Genomic DNA, 11,176 nt, shown 5'->3' with positions numbered 1-11,176 from the left:
TTTATTTATAATCCGTTCTCTGCCTGAAAAAAGCGATACACAGCACACAGTGACTCAGTCACATACCATATCTGTGTGCACTGCTCAGGCTCAGGCCAGTGTGCTGCATCATCTATTATCTATATATAATATTATATATATCTGTCTGACTGCTCAGCTCACACAGCTTATAATTGTGGGGGAGACTGGGGAGCACTACTGCAGTGCCAGTTATAGGTTATAGCAGGAGCCAGGAGTACATAATATATTATATAGTGAGTGACCACCAGACACACAGTGCAGTTTATTTAATATATCCGTTCTCTGCCTGAAAAAAGCGATACACACAGTGACTCAGTCAGTCACATACCATATCTGTGTGCACTGCTCAGGCTCAGGCCAGTGTGCTGCATCATCTATATATATTATATATCTGTCTGACTGCTCAGCTCACACAGCTTATAATTGTGGGGGAGACTGGGGAGCACTACTGCAGTGCCAGTTATAGGTTATAGCAGGAGCCAGGAGTACATAATATTATATTAAAACAGTGCACACTTTTGCTGCAGGAGTGCCACTGCCAGTGTGACTAGTGACCAGTGACCTGACCACCAGTATATATAATATTAGTAGTATACTATCTCTTTATCAACCAGTCTATATTAGCAGCAGACACAGTACAGTGCGGTAGTTCACGGCTGTGGCTACCTCTGTGTCGGCACTCGGCAGCCCGTCCATAATTGTATATACCACCTAACCGTGGTTTTTTTTTCTTTCTTTATACATACATACTAGTTACGAGTATACTATCTCTTTATCAACCAGTCTATATATTAGCAGCAGACACAGTACAGTGCGGTAGTTCACGGCTGTGGCTACCTCTGTGTCGGCACTCGGCAGCCCGTCCATAATTGTATATACCACCTAACCGTGGTTTTTTTTTCTTTCTTTATACATACATACTAGTTACGAGTATACTATCTCTTTATCAACCAGTCTATATATTAGCAGCAGACACAGTACAGTGCGGTAGTTCACGGCTGTGGCTACCTCTGTGTCGGCACTCGGCAGCCCGTCCATAATTGTATATACCACCTAACCGTGGTTTTTTTTTCTTTCTTTATACATACATACTAGTTACGAGTATACTATCTCTTTATCAACCAGTCTATATATTAGCAGCAGACACAGTACAGTGCGGTAGTTCACGGCTGTGGCTACCTCTGTGTCGGCACTTGGCAGCCCGTCCATAATTGTATATACCACCTAACCGTGGTTTTTTTTTCTTTCTTTATACATACATACTAGTTACGAGTATACTATCTCTTTATCAACCAGTCTATATATTAGCAGCAGACACAGTACAGTGCGGTAGTTCACGGCTGTGGCTACCTCTGTGTCGGCACTCGGCAGCCCGTCCATAATTGTATATACCACCTAACCGTGGTTTTTTTTTCTTTCTTTATACATACATACTAGTTACGAGTATACTATCTCTTTATCAACCAGTCTATATATTAGCAGCAGACACAGTACAGTGCGGTAGTTCACGGCTGTGGCTACCTCTGTGTCGGCACTCGGCAGCCCGTCCATAATTGTATACTAGTATCCAATCCATCCATCTCCATTGTTTACCTGAGGTGCCTTTTAGTTGTGCCTATTAAAATATGGAGAACAAAAATGTTGAGGTTCCAAAATTAGGGAAAGATCAAGATCCACTTCCACCTCGTGCTGAAGCTGCTGCCACTAGTCATGGCCGAGACGATGAAATGCCAGCAACGTCGTCTGCCAAGGCCGATGCCCAATGTCATAGTACAGAGCATGTCAAATCCAAAACACCAAATATCAGTAAAAAGCCTCTTTTTTTCTTTGCGTCATGTGCTGTTTGGGGAGGGTTTTTTGGAAGGGACATCCTGCGTGACACTGCAGTGCCACTCCTAGATGGGCCCGGTGTTTGTGTCGGCCACTAGGGTCGCTAATCTTACTCACACAGCTACCTCATTGCGCCTCTTTTTTTCTTTGCGTCATGTGCTGTTTGGGGAGGGTTTTTTGGAAGGGCCATCCTGCGTGACACTGCAGTGCCACTCCTAGATGGGCCCGGTGTTTGTGTCGGCCACTAGGGTCGCTAATCTTACTCACACAGCTACCTCATTGCGCCTCTTTTTTTCTTTGCGTCATGTGCTGTTTGGGGAGGGTTTTTTGGAAGGGACATCCTGCGTGACACTGCAGTGCCACTCCTAGATGGGCCCGGTGTTTGTGTCGGCCACTAGGGTCGCTTATCTTACTCACACAGCGACCTCGGTGCAAATTTTAGGACTAAAAATAATATTGTGAGGTGTGAGGTATTCAGAATAGACTGAAAATGAGTGTAAATTATGTTTTTTGAGGTTAATAATACTTTGGGATCAAAATGACCCCCAAATTCTATGATTTAAGCTGTTTTTTAGTGTTTTTTGAAAAAAACACCCGAATCCAAAACACACCCGAATCCGACAAAAAAAATTCGGTGAGGTTTTGCCAAAACGCGTTCGAACCCAAAACACGGCCGCGGAACCGAACCCAAAACCAAAACACAAAACCCGAAAAATGTCAGGCGCTCATCTCTAGTTTTTACACAATGCAATTGCAACTGTGACTGTCTAGATGGAACTGCCGCCCAGAAATGAAAAGAGACACCCACCGGAGCCATCGCAAACACATTCGCAATTGAGTAGACATTCGCAGCTTATATGCAAAAATTAGGAACATCAGGTCTAAGGGTTGCGAGACTTGACATGGCAGTAGCGATGCAGGCACCATGTTTTTGCATGTACGAGATTGCAGCTGATGGCAGATATACTCTCCATAAACGGGGATGACACGCCTGTGTTTTCTAACCACTCCCTGTAAGCACCCCGCTAACACCTCCATACAATCACTTTCTGTCAATCACTATTCCATGCAATCCTCATTGCGGACGGGATCGCAGCGGCACCAGTCCGCCGTTAATTTATCTGTTGCATGAACATCAGCCATTGCGTACAAACATGAATTAGAGTCATGCAATCGCAAGTGCAAATATTTTTTAGATAGGGAGCTGGAAATGTCAGCAAGTTAAGCTGCCGCCCAGAATTGGAAAGAGACGCCCACCAGAGCCATCGCAAACTCGCAGCTGCATACACAGTCGCACCCTATACGCAAAACTGAGGCCCTATGGCTATGTAGACTGGCCGCGGCAGTAGCGACGCAGGTGCCGTGTTTCTCTGGGTACATGATTGCAGCTGAAGACAGAAACACGTCTCGAAAACGTCCGTGACACATCAGTGTTTTTGCTGCCACCCCCCATAAACTTCACCAAGTGGTCCCTTCCTGACATTCACTTAGCGGCTAAGCCCTCACTGCGAGCGCAGTCACAAAGGTCCCTTGGCGTATGCGCACTGCAATCACAGCACATGCGCAGTCCGCTGATAATCACTCTGTTGCGTGAACATTGGCCATTGCGTACAAACATGGATGAAGCCCATTGTGTGGTTATAGGGCAAACATCACAGCAGAACACAGAGATTGCATTTTATTACAGGAGGAGTTGGAGAATTGTAGTTACCATATCATTAACCTTGCATTTAGATATCATATCTTAATTAAACTGTAAACACTGGAATTGTGGGTATATCAAATAAGACGTCTTATATAATTGGTTTCTAATAATAACACTTTGAAGGTGAATACAAATTAAACAATTACTACTTGGATCGGTGAACCGACCTCTATAACAGCTGATTCTAAGTTGGACGGTGGACGCGGCACCCTGCTTGTTACCTTATGCTACAGTGAGATCTGGCCGTCTATGCCAAATATCCACCCACTGCTTTTCTGCCCGCCGCTGTTATCTTTAGTATTGGAATTTACACCAGCCCTATGCAAAAGATCTGTCCGAAACAGGATTCTCATCTCCGTCCGCACACACCAGGAGGGAACGGAAGCCAGCCAGCGACACTCCCATGACTTTTAAACAGGACGGATCAGTTCTGCACATCTGTACGGTAACCGCCCAGGTGTCGCTCAGATACTCCAACTTCATGTCAATGAGGAGCCCGTCCCGCCGATTTGCTCAGTGTGGAAGCTGGTGCTGACCACACATGCACAACGCCCATTTCCAGGGAGGGTTCTGGGGGAACACTTTGCCGGCTGGCTCTGCGATGTGTGGCTCATAGGCTGCAGTGGGAGCCAATTGGTAAATCTGCCAGCGCTGCATCCGCCATAGAGACCTATGGGGGATGGAGCTGTAGGTGGGAATGGAGGGACCGCAGCAGATATCTCTGGTCTCTCCTACATACATTAAGGGTGGAGAGGCCGACTTACCGGCGGCACGTCATGCCAGCCAACCAAAAACAGAGATGAGAACATGTAATTTTGGGCAAATAAAATCGGTCACAGCTTTTTTTCATCATAAAACAACACAACCAAGCAAGCTCTGTCCAAGCAATGCCTCTCCGCAGCATCATCGGGGTATTTTTTGTGAAAAATACCCAGATGTCCTGCTGCACATGCGCTGCCACTGCCGACATCGCAGCTGCTGCCACCGCCGGGACGACCCCCCCCCCCCATAGCGAATACCCTCCCCTGCACCACGGACCCCTGCGCGCGCGCACAGTAAATATACTCACCAGTCCAGGGAGCCGGTCATCACTGCTCGTGCAGGGCTGCTGGGCACCGGATACTGTGCGTCGCTGTGACCCCGGTGCTGTAAAGTGAGCTGCCATTTTGCAGCATCGCTCTACTGCACCAGGAGTCACAGCGCAGCATATGGAGGACCTGGCGCCCGGCAGCCTACACAGGAGCACCGATCACCGGCTCCTGGGCATGTAAGCATGTTTTTGTTTTTGTTTTTTTTTACTTTTATTTTGTTTTTTCCCAGTGATCGAACACACAGAGCTCATCACACTGCCGGGTCCCTGCACAGCTTTTACTGCTAGGGGGCAGAGAAAGCTGTGCAAAAGGCTGCATATCGCAGTGCTGCCCTCTGATTTTGCCAGCCTGAGCTGGCGAAATTATCACAGGGCTTACTGTGATTTTTTTTTTCACATTTTTTTTTTTAAGTAAATTCGGGCCAGATCGCATTCCCCGTTATAAATATGGGGAATGCGATATGGGTTACTCAGTGGCGTAAGTTCATCCCAGTTGCCCGGAGGCAAGATAAATATTGGTGCCCCCCTATTTCCTATATCAAGATAAATATATATATGTGTGTGTGTGTAGTGTTCTGAAAAAAATTTATATACTGTATTTATACATTTAATTGTCTTTTATTTTAAATCACACATTTCTTAGCAGTCATACCCAGGATTAGAACCCACGATCTATTACACTAACAGCAGACACTTTTCTGATGGAGCTATTTGCTCCTGTAGAGGAAGCGTGAGAATTCTAACTATATGAAGTTACGTGTAATTGCCAGAGAAGTATCTTCATATAGTTAAAATTCTCATATTTCCTATACAGGAGCAAACAGCTTCATCAGTAAGGTGTCTGCCTCCAGTGTAATAGGTTGTGGTTTCTAATCCTGGGTGTGATACTTGTAAAATGTGTATATTCAGTATAATAAAGAGTTTTGTAAGGTTCAGGGACCAGTGAGGAAGTCGGCCACTGAAAAGACAGTAGCAGCTATCAATTAACTTAATTCAATGATGTCACAGAATGGGAGGAGAGGTGCCCCCCTTCAGAGCAGGAGCCCGGCGGCAGATGACTCCGTTGCCTCCCAGAGTTGCCTCCCTCTGTTGCCTCCCTCTGGGGTTACTAAAAAAAAAGTGAATTAAAGGGTTTGGAGCAGTTTTTCATGAAAACTGCTCCAAATACCCTTTAGTACATTCAGTGATACTAAAATAATGTGAAAAGTCAAGATAATGTTAATAAATAGACCCCCTAAGCCTTGTAGAGAGATAAAGTGGAGAGAGAGATACAGTACCAGCCAATCAGCTCCTAACTGTCATGTTACAAGCTGTGTTTGAAAAATGACAGGAGCTGGTTGTTACTTTGGGGAACATTTACTAAGCAGTGATAAGTGCGGAGAAGTGAGCCAGTGGAGAAGTTGCCCCATCAACCAATCAGCACTGAAGTAACATCTATAATTTGCATACTATAAAATGATACAGAGCTGCTGATTGGTTGATGAGGAAATTTCTCCACTGGCTCACTTCTCCGCTCTTATCACTGCTTAGTAAATGTACCCCTTTATCTCTCTCAAATACTTCATAGACCCCTTTGTACATGTACTGTAATTTTGTGAATCCTTGAACATGACCCTCGTTACGGGATACATTTGTATGTAAAGGATAACCTTACAACTGGCCTGTTATTTAAATATATTAATAATCAAAATAATGTGAAACAGGAAACCAGTTCATGAAATAAAAAAGATAAATGATTGAGAAAATGCCCTACGGTGTCAGAGGTAAAAGCAAAGCAAACCATAGCCTTCATTTCAATGCATATGGGAGTGTCTGAAATTGCTTTGCAGTGTGTCATACGCCTGCAGGATGTAATGAGGAGCGTATATCTAACTGTAAGAAGCTAGCACAGCAATGTCTGGAGTAAAGTGTCACATTCTTTCTAAACTTTAATTACAGGATGTTAAGGTGCCTGAGCCTGAAAGCAGCAAACAAGCTTATGAAAATCAGCAATATGCTTTGCAACAGTTCTGCGTATATCTGATCATTCGAGAAGATGTTTCTAGTTCCTGTAAAAAAATATGTTTCAGGAACAGAGTTCTTGTAAGAAATTCAGGTGTGCAGTAATATAAATATATATATATATATATATATATATAATTCGGGGATTATATGTATTTGGGAAATGTCATGCAATATCCACTTCTGCTGGTTCTGTCCTATGTTCCTCTTCCCTTCACTTAAGCTATTACTCACTATCCCTACATTGAAACATATTGAAACAGAATTTGACGGCAGATAAGAACCACTTGGCCCATCTAGTCAGCCCCTTTTTTAATCATATTGTTACCTCAAACCGTATTTAATCCTAATTTCTTTAATCCTATTTGTTCCTTAGCTCTTTGTAAGGACATCTTTATGTCTATGCCAAGCATGTTTAAATTGATCTACTATATTAGCCTCTACCACCTCTGACAGGAGGCTATTCCACTTGTCCACTACCCTTTCTGAAGTAATTTATCCTCAAATTTTCCCTCAATTTATTTCCCTCCGGTCTCAGTGCATGTTCTCATGTTCTAATACTTTTCTTTAGGTATGGATATCGATGGTTGATGTTTGCTGACCATCTTTTTCTTGCGATGGTAATGATTTTACCATTCAATTACAGCATTGTGATGTTTGACGCCATCGTATGGTAAGGATCTGATGGTGGTTCGATGGATACTTTTTTTAAAATATGCTGATAGCTGTGCCATCCCTGGCTACAGCTCTCTGCATCGGGCATCTTGATCGTTGTAGGCTGCTTCTGTCTCCCTCCAACGATCAAGATGTGGGTAGGGACAGAACAGGTCAAGTCTCTGATAGCTCTGAGCCCCAACACCAGTCCCATTCCCTATCCCGCCCCCAGTCCCATCCCCTGCCATCTGCGCTACAGGGGTATTGCGCATGCAAGGTTTTTTGCGCATGTGCAAATCATTTGGTTAGTTTTTTCCATACTTTTGATGCAATGGTTACTTACCATCGCCTCAAAAGTTTTGATGGTGGAAGTCCAGCCATCATTTGATGGTGGGCTTACGATGTCCATCCCTACTTCTCTTCCTTTGAAGAATGTCTCCCTCCTGTACCTTGTAAAAAAAAAAACTTGATATATTTAAAAGTTTCTATCATGTCCCCCCCCCTCCGCCCCCCCTTTACCCTCTCTACTGCAAACTATACATGTTAAGATCTTTTAGTCTCCCCAGGTAAGTTTTGTGGTGTAGACCATGCACAATTTTAGTTGCCCTTCTTTGTATAGTCTGTAATATAATAATGACCTTCTAAAGATATGGCCTCCAGAACTGAACACAGTATTTTAGATGAGGTCGTACCAATGACCTATCCAGTGCAACCATTCAGTTGAATTTCCTTCCTCAGTGGGCCTAATTCAGAGCTGCATAGGCTTACCCAGAGCCATAACTAGACTTTTTGGTGCCCTGTGTCATGACTGTGAGTTTTGTGAAGTCCGTGCAGGTAACTGGAGGACTACGTATATAATTGTCTTGTCTGTGGAAAACAGTGTGATGAAGATGCAAGGAGCAATCCCTGAACAGGATTTGAAACCGGGCCTTGGTAGGGGGAGCTGTATCCTGATCACTGGAACAGCAGGGACTTGGTGTTGATAGCAGGATGGTGAATGTATTGGTGAAAACGAACTGGATCAATGATGAATGGGGTTCGGCTGGCGATACGCTGCTGGACCGGATATGACTGGACCACTCTGTGAACCATGCTGGGTACCGGTATAATTGGTAGCACACAGTGTGAACCGGGCTGGGTACCGGTATAACTGGTAGTGAACTGTGAACCGTGCTGGGTACTGGATTACACTGGTAACGCAACTGTAATCTGGATGTGAGAGCTTGTTGTTATTTAGTTACAATACCTTTTATTAAATAACACATTTCAATATACTGCCATACCCAGGATTCAAACCTATAACCTGTTGAATTCTAATCAAACACCCTACTCATTGAGCTTTTTCATCCTGCATAAAAACTATGACCACTACAGTATATGAAGCTGCAGGTACTTTGTAAAAAAAATAATCAGCATTGCAATTGAGCAGATCTATATAGTGTGCAACCACACATCCAATCCCTTGCAGCCACACTCTACATAGATCTGCTCAGCCGCAATGCTGATAATTTTTTCACAAAGTACAAGGTAAGCTTCAAATAGCTAGAATTCTCTAGCTTAGAATTATTTACCTTTCTATACAAGGGCCGATAGCTCAATGAATAGATTGTCTGATTGCAATGCTACAGGCGATGGGCTTGACTCCCGGGTATGTCAGCATCATGAAATAATAATGAATAATTAAATAATTATTATTATTTTATTTATATAGCGCTCTTTCTCCAACAGGACTCAAAGCTCTTTACAGACATCAAAAACAATGCACATAGGGCATAATTCAGTAAGGTTTGCAAATTCTGCTAATTAGCAGAATTTGCAATCCTTTGGATCGCATGCTGGGGGCCGCCCATCACCGGGCAAGGCCGCCCAGCATGCTGACCAGAGCCTCCCCAGGTTCAACAAGCAGAAAATAGGATTTTGGTTACCTACCGGTAAATCCTTTTCTCGTAGTCCGTAGAGGATGCTGGGGTCCATATTAGTACCATCGGGTATAGACAGGTCCACTAGGAGCAATTGGCACTTTAAGAGTTTAACAGTGTGGGCTGGCTCCTCTCTCTATGCCCCTCCTACCAGACTCAGTCTAGAAACTATGCCCAAGGAGACGACATACTTCGAGAGAAAGAAATACACAGATAGTGGCGAGATTCATACCCGCTCACACAACAAGGCAAATCCGACCAACATGCCGAAAAACTCAGCAACAGCTGAAACAGTACTGAAACAGTAAAGAACGCAGAAATTACCTAGGAACCAGGCAGTACTGAACCAAAGAACCACTGCAGGACAAAGAAGCGCTGGGCGGGCGCCCAGCATCCTCTACGGCAGGGGTGGGGAACCTCCGGCCCGCGGGCCGTATAAGGCACGCAAAGCCGTTTGGTCCGGCCCACCCGCTCCTCTCAGTGAGACACGCCGCCGCACAGTCCGGCTGCAGCGTGTCTCAGCTGTCACCACACGGAGGAGAGCGCGGATATTGTCGGGCGGCGGCGGCGTGTAGGACTTGAAACTAGCCGCCGGTTCGTGAGCCAATCAGAGCTCGCGGACCGGCAGCCAATCAGGAGCCGTGGCTGCCGGTCCGCAAGCTCTGATTGTCTCTCGAACCGGCGGCTGGTTTCAAGTCTTACACGCCGCCGCCCAACATAGCCGCGCTCTCCTCCGTGTACCCGCCGAAAGGAGCGGTAAGCGGGACGGGGGGGGGGGGGAGCATCTGTATACCTGGCACTGTGGGGGTCATCTGTATACCTGGCACTGCGGGAGCATCTGTATACCTGGCACTGTGGGGGCATCTGTATACCTGGCACTGTGGGGGCATCTGTATACTTGGCACTGTGAGGGGCATTTGTATACCTGGCACTGTGGGGGCATCTGTATACCTGGCACTGTGGGGACATCTGTATACCTGGCACTGTGAGGGTCATCTGTATACCTGGCACTGTGAGGGGCATTTGTATACCTGGCACTGTGAGGGGCATTTGTATGCCTGGCACTGTGGGGGCATTTGTATACCTGGCACTGTGGGGGCATCTGTATACCTGCCACTGTGAGGGGCATTTGTATACCTGGCACTGTGGGTGCATTTGTATACCTGGCACTGTGAGGGGCATTTGTATGCCTGGCACTGTGAGGGGCATTTGTATGCCTGGCACTGTGGGGGCATTTGTATACCTGGCACTGTGGGGGCATCTGTATACCTGGCACTGTGAGGGGCATTTGTATACCTGGCACTATGGGGGCAATTGTGGATCTGGCACTGCACTATTGGGGGCATATGTGTATCACGTCCCATTTTAACTGGCCACACCCATTTTTTTGGGCGCGTGCGGGGGCAGACTTGTATGGCCCCCCGAAGGATTTTATAAATATCCAAATGGCCCTCGGTAGAAAAAAGGTTCCCCACCCCTGCTCTACGGACTACGAGAAAAGGATTTACCGGTAGGTAACCAAAATCCTATTTTCTCTTACGTCCTAGAGGATGCTGGGGTCCATATTAGTACCATGGGGATGAGCGCGGCGGCTCCTGCAGAACTGTTTGACCAAACTTGAGGTCATCAGAGGCCAAAGTATCGAACTTGAAAACTTAGCAAACGTGTTCGATCCAGACCAAGTAGCTGCTTGGCAAAGCTGTACAGCCGAGACACCCCGGGCAGCCACCCAGGAAGAACCCACCTTACGAGTAGAGTGGACCTTAACAGATTTTGGACAAGGCAATCCTGCTGTAGAATATGCATGCTGGATGGTGAACCTGATCCAGCTGGAAATTGACTGCTTAAAAGCAGGATATCCAATTTTCTTGGGATCATAGAGGACAGAGAGTCAGAATTTTTGTGACGTGCCGTCCTCTTCACATAAATCTTCAAAGCCCTCACAACATCCAAGGC

This window comes from Pseudophryne corroboree, chromosome 5, assembly GCF_028390025.1.
Source record: "Pseudophryne corroboree isolate aPseCor3 chromosome 5, aPseCor3.hap2, whole genome shotgun sequence".
Taxonomy (NCBI): domain Eukaryota; kingdom Metazoa; phylum Chordata; class Amphibia; order Anura; family Myobatrachidae; genus Pseudophryne; species Pseudophryne corroboree.
The sequence above is the reverse complement of the archived record's forward strand: the minus strand, read 5'-3'. Positions refer to the sequence as shown.